This window comes from Bidens hawaiensis, unplaced genomic scaffold (assembly GCF_021521415.1).
Source record: "Bidens hawaiensis isolate Kalapana, Puna unplaced genomic scaffold, B.hawaiensis_p1.1 tig00011787_1, whole genome shotgun sequence".
Classification (NCBI taxonomy): domain Eukaryota; kingdom Viridiplantae; phylum Streptophyta; class Magnoliopsida; order Asterales; family Asteraceae; genus Bidens; species Bidens hawaiensis.
In genome coordinates this window covers 701,691-714,263 of record NW_027491935.1, presented here as the reverse complement: position 1 = coordinate 714,263, position 12,573 = coordinate 701,691, and positions in this window count along the sequence as shown.

The following is a 12,573-nucleotide window of genomic DNA, read 5'->3' as shown; positions in this document are numbered from 1 at the left end:
AACTGAAAAAAAGTCAATAAACTAAAACATTTCCTCCGTTGTCCTTGTTAAAAAAAACGACCCGAAACCCGTTTTGACCCGTTCCGACATTGACCCGTTTTGACCCGGACCCGTAATGACCCGAACCTTTTGACCTGAATCGTTCTGACCCGAACCATAACAACCCTTTTTTTAATTGACCCGTTCTGACCTTGACCTATTTCGACCCATAACCCGTTCCGACCCATAACCCGTTTCGACCCAACCCAACCCATTTGCCACCCCTATGTTTAATGTATATCGACGAGTTAGGCGGGTTGTACCTCTTAAGACACAATTTAAAATTATATGCATAATGGGCCATTATAGATTTCAAGGCCCAATATGGTCTATTAGGACATGTATAACTTGTTTTTGTCTATTATGGTCTAATATGACTCCCTATAACACAATATAACCATTAAATATCTAATGTTACATATCACATGCCATATAGGCCACTAAGAGATTTCAAGCCCTAATATGGCCCAGTAGAGCGACTATGACATGAAAAAGGCTATAATGGGCCACTAACACCAACAAGGCACAATAAGACCTATTGATGAAAGTATCACATGTTATCGGCCATTAACATCTAACTATGAGTAATGACATTCCAATATAACCTTCTTAGAGCAACTATGATGTGATAAAGGCTATAATGGGCCACAAACACCAGTTAAGTTTCAATAAGGCCCATTGATGAAAGTATGACATATAATTGGGCGTTAACCAAACTATGACTCACTAAACTCATATTCAACCCTTTTAGAGCAACTATGATATGATAGAGACTACAATGGGTCACTAACAACAATCAAGGCCCAAGACGGCCCATTAATGCAAAGTATGACATGCAACTGGGCGTTAACACCAACTATGAGTCACTACACTCCTATACAACCTGTTAAATTAACTATGACATTATATATATGTATTGGGCCATTAACAACAATCAAGGCCCAATATGTTCCATTAATAAAAGTATAACATGTTATTGGGCGTTGACACATGACTATGGCTCACTACACTCATATACAACCTCCTTGTAGCGACTATGACATGATAGGTGATATAATGAGCCATTAATACCAATCAAGGTCCAATAAGGCCATTAACAACAATTAAGGTCCAATAAGGCCCATTAATGAAAGTATGGCATATTATTGGGTGTAACCAAACTATGACTCACTAAACTCATATTCAACCCTTGTAGAGCAACTATGATATGATAGAGACTACAATGGGTCACTAACAACAATCAAGGCCCAAGACGTCCCATTAATGCAAAGTATGACAACCAACTGTGACTCACTACACTCTTATTCAACCTGTTAACGTAACTATGACATGATAGAGACGATATTGGCCATTAACAACAATCAAGGCCCAATATGGCCCATTAATAAAAGTATGACATGTTATCGGGAGTTGACACATGCCTATGGCTCACTAAACTCATATACAACCCTCTTGTAGCAACGGGGACATGATAGATGCTATAATGACCACTAATACCAATCAAGGCCCATTGATGAATGTATAACATGTTGGGCCATTGACACAAATCAAGGCTAAATAAGGCCTATTGATGAAAGTATGGTGTGTTTCAGGCGTTAACACCTAACCATGACTAATGACACTCCTATACAACTCTTTTAGAGCAATTGTGACATGATAGATGCTATAATGAGACACTAACACCGATCAAGAACTAGTATGACCCACTAATTAAAGTATGGTTTATTGGGCGTTAACACTGATTACTACACTCTTATACAACTCTTTTAGAGCAACTATAAATATCACTTGTATTTATTTTATATGTTTTTGTATTTAAAATATAATTTCTTATATTATTTAAGATTTAATTAGTTGTTATACACACACACTAACAACTCTTTATTTTACTTATTAAAAATAAAAAAAATTAATTCTATTTAGTTCATATTAATTTCACTTCCCTTAAAATTTCAAATTAAATTCACCCCACTCTTTTCTTCAAAAAATTTTGAATTACCCTCTCATTCTTAAATCTAATTTGACCACATATTTAATCTACCTTTATTTCTTTCTCTTCATTCCTTCTTATTATTCTTCTTCTTCATCTCTTTACACCCACCATAATCCTCAATCATTAATTCTCTAACTCACTCAATTCTTAACCAAATCCTTTGATTCCGGGCTCTAATCTAATTATTTTTGCGATGGGAATTCACGTGTGGTGTCGGTTTCCATCAATTCTATCTCGATTTTTGTAACATCTAGCAAATATTTTCACTATGTAATCATGATTATCCATCCTAATATCGTTTTATTAATAAAGTCTCTCTTTACTAAGGTTCATTGTCTTATAAAGTCAACAAAAAGTCCAAATTTCGGCACGAAACGAGAAAAACATGCAAAAACCTCGGGTAACGAACCAGAAAGTAAATAAATAATTAGATTGATTAAACAATCTAAAAAAATTCAAAGTATATATGAAAACATATGAGACAACATAAAAATATAATTTAGAAAGGCTCAAATCACAAAAATTGGAAAATAAGCAAGCACGAGCCAGTACAAGACCCGGAAAATACCCCACGTGAATTATTTTCAAAAAAATAATTTTTATGGTCCATACTGTTAGGAATTTGATTTCGTTCAATGTTTGATAAAAATTATTGAAAACGGAATTCGTTTGGATATTTAAAACACAAAATACATTAAAAGGATAATCGGAAATCACTTAGTTATTAGTTAAAACCCTTCAAACACCCACCCACCCCCTAGGCCGCCCCATACCCCCACCCCTGACCCCACCCCTTGGACAACTCACCATCACACATGTCCCAATTCCCTTCTTCCAACTCCTCCCCTAATCATTATTTTCTAGAAAGTTGATACTTGTAGCATCCCCACACACTCCACCTTCAACCTATCACACACCTCATCACCCTACTCCACTCCTCCCTCTTCCTTCATATAGCTCGGCCCAAACACCTTAATCCCACACACCAACACAAATTCAAATTAACAACATTATACACACACAAACACACAATCAAGAAACATGAAGATCTAAATCAAGAAGTAAGGAAGATAAAGCATAAGAGGAAGGATTAAGTCTAGGAAGCACAATACACCACTCACACCATTATCACCATTTTCATCTTTAACAATCTCAAGAAAACAAGTAAGTAATGAATGTTTTATTATTTGATATGAATGTATGTTCTTGAGTTGATTGGAAGATTGAAATATTGTTAATATGTGTGCCGTGAGTGTATGTATATATGTATGAGAGGATCAAAACTCAATAATACATACATGCATACACCCTAAAGACTCTATATTGATTGGTAGATTTAATGAATGAGTGTTAATAATCTCTTGAGCTTTTGGTAAATTTGAAAGAGTTTGATTCTAGGGTTTATATTAGATTAAAGATTGGAATGGATTATTGATCTTTAACTTGTTAGTATGGGTCTAGATTGTTAAAGATTGTTGCTAGAAATGAGTAAAACATGAATATATTCATGATGGTGAAAATTGGGGATCTTTAATATAAAGTTAATTAGGAGGTTTTGTATGGGTTTTTGAATTAAAAGATGTTGTGGGATGAATTAAATGTAAGTAAGATAGGTTGCATGTTAGATCAAGTAGTTGAAACTTGAAAAGTGTTGGAACTACTAAATAAGGAAACTTTAATTTTAATGAAAGATGAAAATGAGATACTTGTAATAGATGGAAACAACAAGTGATTAATAACAACTTAAACAAGATAGGATGTATAGTTTGAAACTTGGATTAGTTAAAAACCATGTTGAAATAAACAATGAGTTACTTATAATAGAAACTTTGTTATATGGTGAAATTAAAAAAATAAAATGGAATAGATTCTTTAGGATGTATGAAACCCTAACAACTAAAATTAATGATTAAAGATTGATTAAGGTAAGAATATCATAAAAGTAAATAGTTATAAAGGTATGTAAACATCTAAAGGAATCATACTTGATTTTTGTTGAAAAAGACAATGTTCAAAAATATGAAGATTAGATTCTTTTGAAAAGAGAATAAGAACCTTCAATTTAAAAGTGAAATTTTGGATTATTAGGAACTTATAAAATAAATTAAAATCTGGATTTTTAGGACATTTAAACATAAATGTACATAAATAAATAACAAGTTAAACTAGTAACATTGTTAAGATAAACTAAAAGACGAACTAGGAACCGAAATAAAACTCGATTAACGTGTCTTATGAACATACATGGTCAAAACTGCTATTTATGGTGAGTTATATGTTATTATATGTGTGTTTAGTTCATAGGATGATTAGTATATACTTGTGTAATTTATTTGACTCGTCGGGAACTTAAACGGTCTAAAAATCGGCTTTTTAAGCAAAACCGACACAACTATTAGGGACTGTTTTAGAACAGCCCCTAAAGTGTTAAAATACCCATGTATAACATAAGTTAATACATGAGAAAAGGACAAGATGATAAAACTTAGTCCTAAACGGTTCGTGTCGCGAAAACCGACATGAAAACGTTAAAAGTTGCTATTTTAAGAAAATATTAACAAAAATGAAAATAATATATTTTCATAAGTAAACTTGTAAAACTTGATTAATATTTATGTAGCAAGTATTTTTCATAATTTATAAGTTACATTTTAAACGAAAAACCGAATTAACGCATTTTAATTACAAAACCGACGAAACCGTCAAGTTTTGTGAAAAATAAAAGATTAATATTTTCTTAAAATTCCAGCAACTAAAACTTAAAAATATTTTATTATATTATTTAATTAATTAATTAGCTTAATTAATTAAATAATAACTAACGGAAAACCGAACTATGTGTATTCGCTTTTGTGCTATGCGCTTATGTGTATATTAGAATAGGACTAATAAATTTAAAAGGATTTTTGTATAAAAACTAAAAGTTTTTATTAACAAAACGTGTTCTAATATAGGACACGAGATTCTGGAAAAGCTACAAGATAGTGAGTTTCTCTATCGAACCCCCTCGATTTCTAACTGGAAATGTTTTTAAAACGATATTTAATTGTTTTTTTGGGGGAAAGCATATTATTTATTACATATTATTTTCGTTAATATTTTTCTTTAAAAGGCATTTTGTTTTACAAATTGGTGTATAATGCGGGATGAGTTTAGTTGGCTAAATAAAAGTTAACCCTAGAAAGAGGCACAGAAATATTAGTAGATCTATTGGGGTGACGCCCCCCACTTCCAATCGCGTTGGGTTAAAAGTGGAAATATTTTGAGTATGGTATGTATCGGGTTATCAACTATGATAGTCATACGTAATGTTGTATTCTTAGCTAGTCTACAACATCTCAATTTGTATAAGAAATAAAATGCCTATTGTTTTGTGATGTAATGGCGGTGGATCATTACACACGGATTTGTGATATAATGGCGGTAGACCATTATACACGGAATATTTGGATATAATTCAGGGTGTAGTGACGATTACACACGGATTGATATCAGATTTAATTATTTAATGGATTGTGTGTTCGATTCATATATATATATATATATATATGTATATGGACTATTTTTAATATAAGGGGAAACTCACCAACACATTGTGTTGATCGATCTAATATGCTTTTCAGGTAAGTAAAGATTTCGAGGTGGCATGGAAACGAGAGCGTGGGGTGTTTGAACAAAAGTTGAAGTATTGTAAACCGTGCATTAGCACGTGTAATAAACTTTGATATTGTAAAATATTTTCTTATAATAAAAGATGATGCTTTTATTATTAATTGTCTATTGTTATTGGATATCGGCATTTGTCATAACCCGAACGGCTTAAGTTAAGACTTCTGCTTTGTTAAGTTAAGATTTTCGGGGTGTGACAATTTTTGCCGGATTCGTGTTGAGTGTGAAGAACCCTAAGAACCAAGTTTGGGGATTTCAATTTTAAGTGTTATTTCTTGTAATTGAAGCTTAGTACATCTTCTTTCATCGCTAAAAAAGTATGTATTTCACTTGTTTGATGATAACAGTTTACTGACAGATTCGTTTTCGTTTATTTATTGGTATGTAACTTGATGTTAAACGATGATTACTGAACGATTTTTGATTCTAGGATATAGCACTATGAGTCTAGTTTCCAGAAAGGTAAAGTTTGTAATTTTCGGACGTGTTTGGATAGTTTTTATGATTTTACAAAAACACTGGTCAAAGCTGATTCAGGGAGTTATATTTTGGTCTGTCTTTCCGACACCATAACTCCCTAATGACAAAACCAAACGGGTTGTTTCCAGTTCTAAAAGTTAGTATTATGTGTTTTTAACACAACCCAATTGGTCTTGCACAATTTAGATTAATGAGTTGATAGAACCATTAAACAAGTGTTTGTTGTGCAATATGCAGAACTGTTGGTACATATCTGAAATGGTTGAACTATTGTGAGTTTTGTATGTATGAAAAAAAATATAATAAAACTTTTTTAAGAAACCTAATTCATATATTCTACTGTGGTAAATTTTGTAGAATTTATACTTAATCTTTTCTTATTGAATGAAATCAGTTTGTACATGCTATAATCTGTCTCGTGAACTAAGTGATCATAAGTTAAGTTATATGATGAATGTTTGGTTGATTTGCCATGATACGATGTGTGAATACATGTTAGGAATTTTTAGTACAGTTGACATTGATTATTATCACCAACGAGTCGTTGATTAAAGTTTTTGTTTGTGTATACATTATGTCTAATGTGATTGTGCGTGATAGCCGTCGTGCTCTGAGGTTTCGCCTCACATTAACCCTTTACTAGTTATGATGCTAATATTTTAACAATTTTAGGTTCAAAAAGTTAGAGCCGAAATGGAAGAAGATGAAAGGAAGTCAAGAAACGAGTTGGAAGAACGAGTGCAACGAATGGAATAAATGGAAAAAGAACTTAAGGAAAATGAAGAAAGGAGGCAAAAATAATTTGATGAGTTTATTAGAAAGTTTGAGGTCGGTAATAACTAGTAGTAGTTTCAAATATTTTGAATTTATAACTTATTAGTGAAGGTTTGTTAATGTAAACTTATTTTGAATTTATGTTATTGGGTTTGTTAAACTTATGGAAAAATCACTATGTGTGACCAAAAGTATGATAATAGCCACACTTTATATTACAAAAGCATTATGTGTGACAAACGGTAAGACAATGGCCACACCACAAACTACAAAAGAGTGTTTGAGTGGCAAGTTCACATTTTTAGCCACATTGACAATATCCTCCAGTGTCTATATGATATGATTGGCCACACAATACATCACTATGTGTGACCAAAAGTTTGACAATAGCCACACTTTAAATTAGGAAAAGCATTATGTGTGACAAACGGTAAGACAATGGCCACACCACAAACTACAAAAGAGTGTTTGACTGGCAAGTTCACATTTTTAGCCACATTGACAATAACCTCCAGTGTCTATATGATATGATTAGCCACACAATGCCTCACTATGTGTGACGAAAAGTTTGACAATAGCCACACTTTAAATTACGAAAAGCATTATGTGTGACAAACGGTAAGACAATAGCCACACTATAATCTACAAATGAGTGTTTGAGTGGCAAGTAAACATTGTTAGCCACTTTTAATGTAATATCCAGTGTCTATATGATATAGTTAGCCACACTATTATTAAATTTAAGTGGCCATTGCTTTGCTATATCCACACGGTATAGGTCACAATGCACGCATAACACAACCCTATTGGCCACATTATTATAAAATTCATGTGGCTGAAACATGAATTCATGTGGCTCTATATGTGCAATGGTCACTCATAGTAAATAGTCATGTGGCCATTTTCGACCATTTAGCCACACATATTGGAGAGGCTTCTTGATGTCCAACAACTAATTCCTGTACCCTTTAGCCACACTTATAACCACATAAGGCCACTAAAAACTGTGTGTGGCCATATCATACCCACGGTGTCGCGACCTTTGGTTACATATGACCTGAACCAAAGTGTGTGGCTAAAGGCCTACGGCCACACTTTTTTCGTGTGACCAAAGGTCAATTTTCACGTAGTGGACCAACACTCGGTTTTAACAACCAAATCCTTCCCGATCAAATTTGATTTTTGATTTCTCTCCAAGATATGAACATGGACATCATTCTTACACTAAAACATTAACGTTTCCTCCATATTAACATTTAATTTCGTGATTTTATTGATTCATTTCCATAATGTGTTTTAACCCTAATTTTCAAGTGAAACGATTTCTTGAAGCTTAAGACGTATTTTGGCTATTTAAACAACCTCTAACTTCTGTTCAATCGTTACCCCAATTCAATTTACCTTTTCTTTAATGAATTCTTCATTATTCAAGTATTCTTCGTAGTTTGACTCTCAAAAGTCAACTGTGTCTTCTCAATTCTAACCAATTTTCCGGGTAAGTTTATTTGTTTTTCAGTAATCCATCATCATTGGATCGAAATCCCTAATCTAATTTCATATATTTGGGATTTTTCACATTTGAATCAAAACCCATTTAGGGTTTATGTTATGTTTAATTTGGGGATTTTCATAATTAACGATTTAGCTCGTTTATTTTTCTGTAAATTTTTCATCTTCATCTTATTTCTAATATTATGGTTAAGTTGGAACCGGATTTGATTCTAAGTCAACATTCAGACTGAACACGAGACAACCACTCTGCTTAAATTAATTTTTCGTAGTGTTTGATCTTTTTATTTATTCAGCATCTGTTCGATCTAACTTAAAATACTATCATAATTGGTAATCTCACATCTAAAACTTATAATTTAGGATTTTTGTGTTTAAAATTCATTTTTTAAGTATTTATATATTTTTTTTCAAGTTCATGGATTTAAACCCCAAATGATTTTAAACTCCATCTTTCATGATTTTATTATTCCTAATTAGCATATTTTAACTAGAATAACTTTTATTATAGGATCTCTCGTTGAACCGAACTTCGTCGGTTCAGTTGTTAATCTCGATTATTCAAATTATTAATTTAGCATCTCTTCACGTTTATTTTTAAGGTGTGTTTACTTACCCTTTTTATCTTTTACATATTTTGGGGATATCATGTATACCTTATTCACATATACTCATGTTTTTTACCACATCTATTTAAAACACAATTTAATTTATGTTTATGTGTGACTATTGCATGCTCTATGGCTATGTTCTATGTGCTTAAGTGTTTATTTTATTGTTTGATGTTAGGCCTCATCCTCATCTATCCTCATTTAGCATGACCATACATTTACCCAAGTACGTTTATTTTGTATCAATAGAAACTTGTTCACATCTATTTAATTGTTTACATATTCATAAGATTTGTAATGCTCATCATTTGCATATGAATTGTGATTATATATATAAACTTAAACTTATGTATTCTCACCAACATTCGTGTAGACAAACTCTATTTTTATACATGCTACAGGTTTAAGTCTTTGATGTTATGAAGATCGAAGATATATAGTTTGGCATTAGGATATTTATTGAAAATACAAATGTATGATGTATTTGATTCGGTTAATTGTTTGTAATTGTGTACTTGTTTAATGTTAATGAATTAAATAATTATTGTCGCTTTAATAGTGCCTTTTAAGCTGTTTTCCGATCAATACCTTACACCCAACATGTTTGCGTTTGGTCGAAGCGTGAAAAAAAAACAGTAAATCCAAATACTGCTTATTAAAATTGATTTCGAAAAGGCGTTCGATCACATCAATTGGCCTTTCTCGACTCGATTCAAGAACATATGGACTTTCTGAGAAGTTGGATTAGGAGTATTCTCTTCTCATCTAGATCCTCGGTTTTGGTTAAAGGTTAGTGTTCGCTTAAATTTTATTTCCAACGAGAGGTTAGGCTAGGTGACCCGTTATCCCCTTTTATATTTACAATCAGGATGGACTATGGAGGCCTTCTTTTAGATGTTTAAGAAGACGATGAAGGGGTATTTTTCGTGGAATTAGTTTTCCAAATGATGGTTCAAACATTTCTCATTTGTTATACGAGGATGACGCCATTATGGTGAGGAAATGACACAAAGACAATGTTCTTAATATGGCACGTATCTTAAGATGTTTTCATCTCGTCGTAGGTTTGCAAATTAATTATTCCAAGTCAAATATGACTAGTGTTATGATGGACACCAAAGAGAAATCGTCTTTTACCATTTTGATTAATAGCATTTAAGGTTCCTTACCATGTACCTATCTTGGTCTACCAATAGGGTGTAACGTGTATCGGATTTCTAATTTGGATTCTATTCTCGGAACCTTCGATAAAAGACACTCTTTATGGAAGATGTCCGTTTTATCAGCCGAGGGCAGGTTAACACTCATAAAGTTGGTTTTGGTAATTTTACTAACGTATTTCTTCTCTCTTTTTAAAGCTCCGTGCAAGATTATTGATAAACTTGAAGCGAAGAGGAGGAATTTTTTAAAGAAGGAATCGAGGATAAATAGAAGATATGTTGGGTGAGTTGGGGGATATAATTACTTCTCCAAAATACTTTGGAGGTTTGGGTCTTAATCCTATTAGAGATGCCAATATTTCCCCTCTTACCAAATGTTGGTGGAAGTTTAAAATCGAGCCAACTTCTCTTTGGCGAAAGGTTATACTATCTATGCATCCATCTTCTAGGTCTTGGCCTGTTTTTCCGCATTTGAGTAATCAGCCCAAGACATGGAATTCCATCGCTAACATGGAAAACCAACCAGCGAGTTCATCACTTTGTTTAAGCAATCCGATAAAGGGAGAATTTGGCAGATGTGTTAAAATTTGGATTTGGTTGGATTCTTGGATTTTGCAAAGCCCATTAAATTTGGTCTTTCCTAATCTTTTTTAAATGTCAAACATAAATGGAACCTCATTAGTTCCTGTGTTGAGATGCGAGATGGTTCCCAGGTTTGGAATTGGAGTTGGACCAGATCTCGGTTTACTCAGAGTGAAGTTACCGAGTATGCATCATGTTTGAATTTGGTGCAGAATGTTGTGTTGGGTTCACAACTGGATTGGTGGACTTGGCTCAGTGACCCAACCGGGCTTTTTACAATACATTCAATGAAGGAGGTCCTCTCCAAGTGTCAAGTCACACTTTCTTCATTTATCTTGGATTGGAACACTTGGGTCCCTCTTAAAACCAACATATTTGCATGGGAAATGGAAAAGGATGGAGCTTCAACTCTTGTACGCTTAACGAAAAGGAATGTAAATGTGGGTTCGGTTGTTTATAGATTATGCGGTGAAGAGAAAGAAACTAGTGATCACCTTCTCGTCTCGTGTTTTTTTTTTTTTTGCCATGTTGTTTCGACAATTTACAGGTAACTGGTGTAAACTCCCACCTATATATGCCTCTCGGTGAGTGACATTCTTAAGGTGCATAAAGCTAATATCTTAGGCCGTTGGAAGGCTAAGGTTCTTCAGGCGATAATTCTTACGGCATGTTAATGCATATGGAAATCGAGAAACAAAGTGATTTTTGTTAACAAACCGGCAAACTTATCTTAAATTGTGGAAGATATAAAGGTTTTGGGTTATCTTTGGATCAAATACCGATCTACGTTTAGAAGGAGAAACTCTGAGGGTGTACCATGCGGGCGCCCGATCGGGGCACATTTTTTTCGGGGGCACAAAATTTTTATTAAATTCCTGACGTTATATATGTAGAATACCTGAACGTTTATAATTCAACTATTTTTATAATACTCAAACACCTTTTAGACCCACTTTTTTTATATTACCCAAAGACTTATAGACCCACTAAAATTTGAAAAAGGCAAGTAATTTAATTAATCAATATATGTTAAATAAATAAAAGAAATGACTAGGAGAGATAACAACAAAGTCAACTTCGAACACCCGCGGTCATAGTAGCATATGCAGAAAGGAGTTTTTCGAAATTATAGTTATTGAAATCTTATTTACGACCCAATTCCCAAGAAAGACTTAGCAGGTTGGCGATGATAGCTATCGAGAACGGAATATATTGACCATAAATTGCGAAGAGTTGGTTCACCAATTTGATATCAAGAATGTTATAAGAGCTTCACAAATCTTTAATTAGCTATTAGCCTATTCTGTATGTCATAAACTCATAATACCATGATTTTTCTAATTGTTATGTTTATCGATATAACTTTAATCGGTGTATAAAAAGTGTGTTTACATTATTTAGTATGTTAAGGTTTAAGGGACATATTTTTTTCGGGTGGGCGAGACACGTGAATTCTCAAAGCCGACCCTGATGTTTAGTAGCTTATCTTGAAAACATTGATATAATTTCTCGATTAAGTTCCAGTTTTACATGTTGTATTGTTTGTTGAATGAAACCCCACAAGTAATAAATAGCTAGCGGTCAGTCACACGTACAGAACTAGACGTTAAATATCAACACCGCGTGCGTAACGTAACAAAACGTGATTGAACCTTTGTTTCGTCGAACGAAACCGATCCACTATACATATATCTATAATATATATAAACGAAACTCAAAAATCCTACGTGTCACGATGTGGTCACTCTCCCATTTT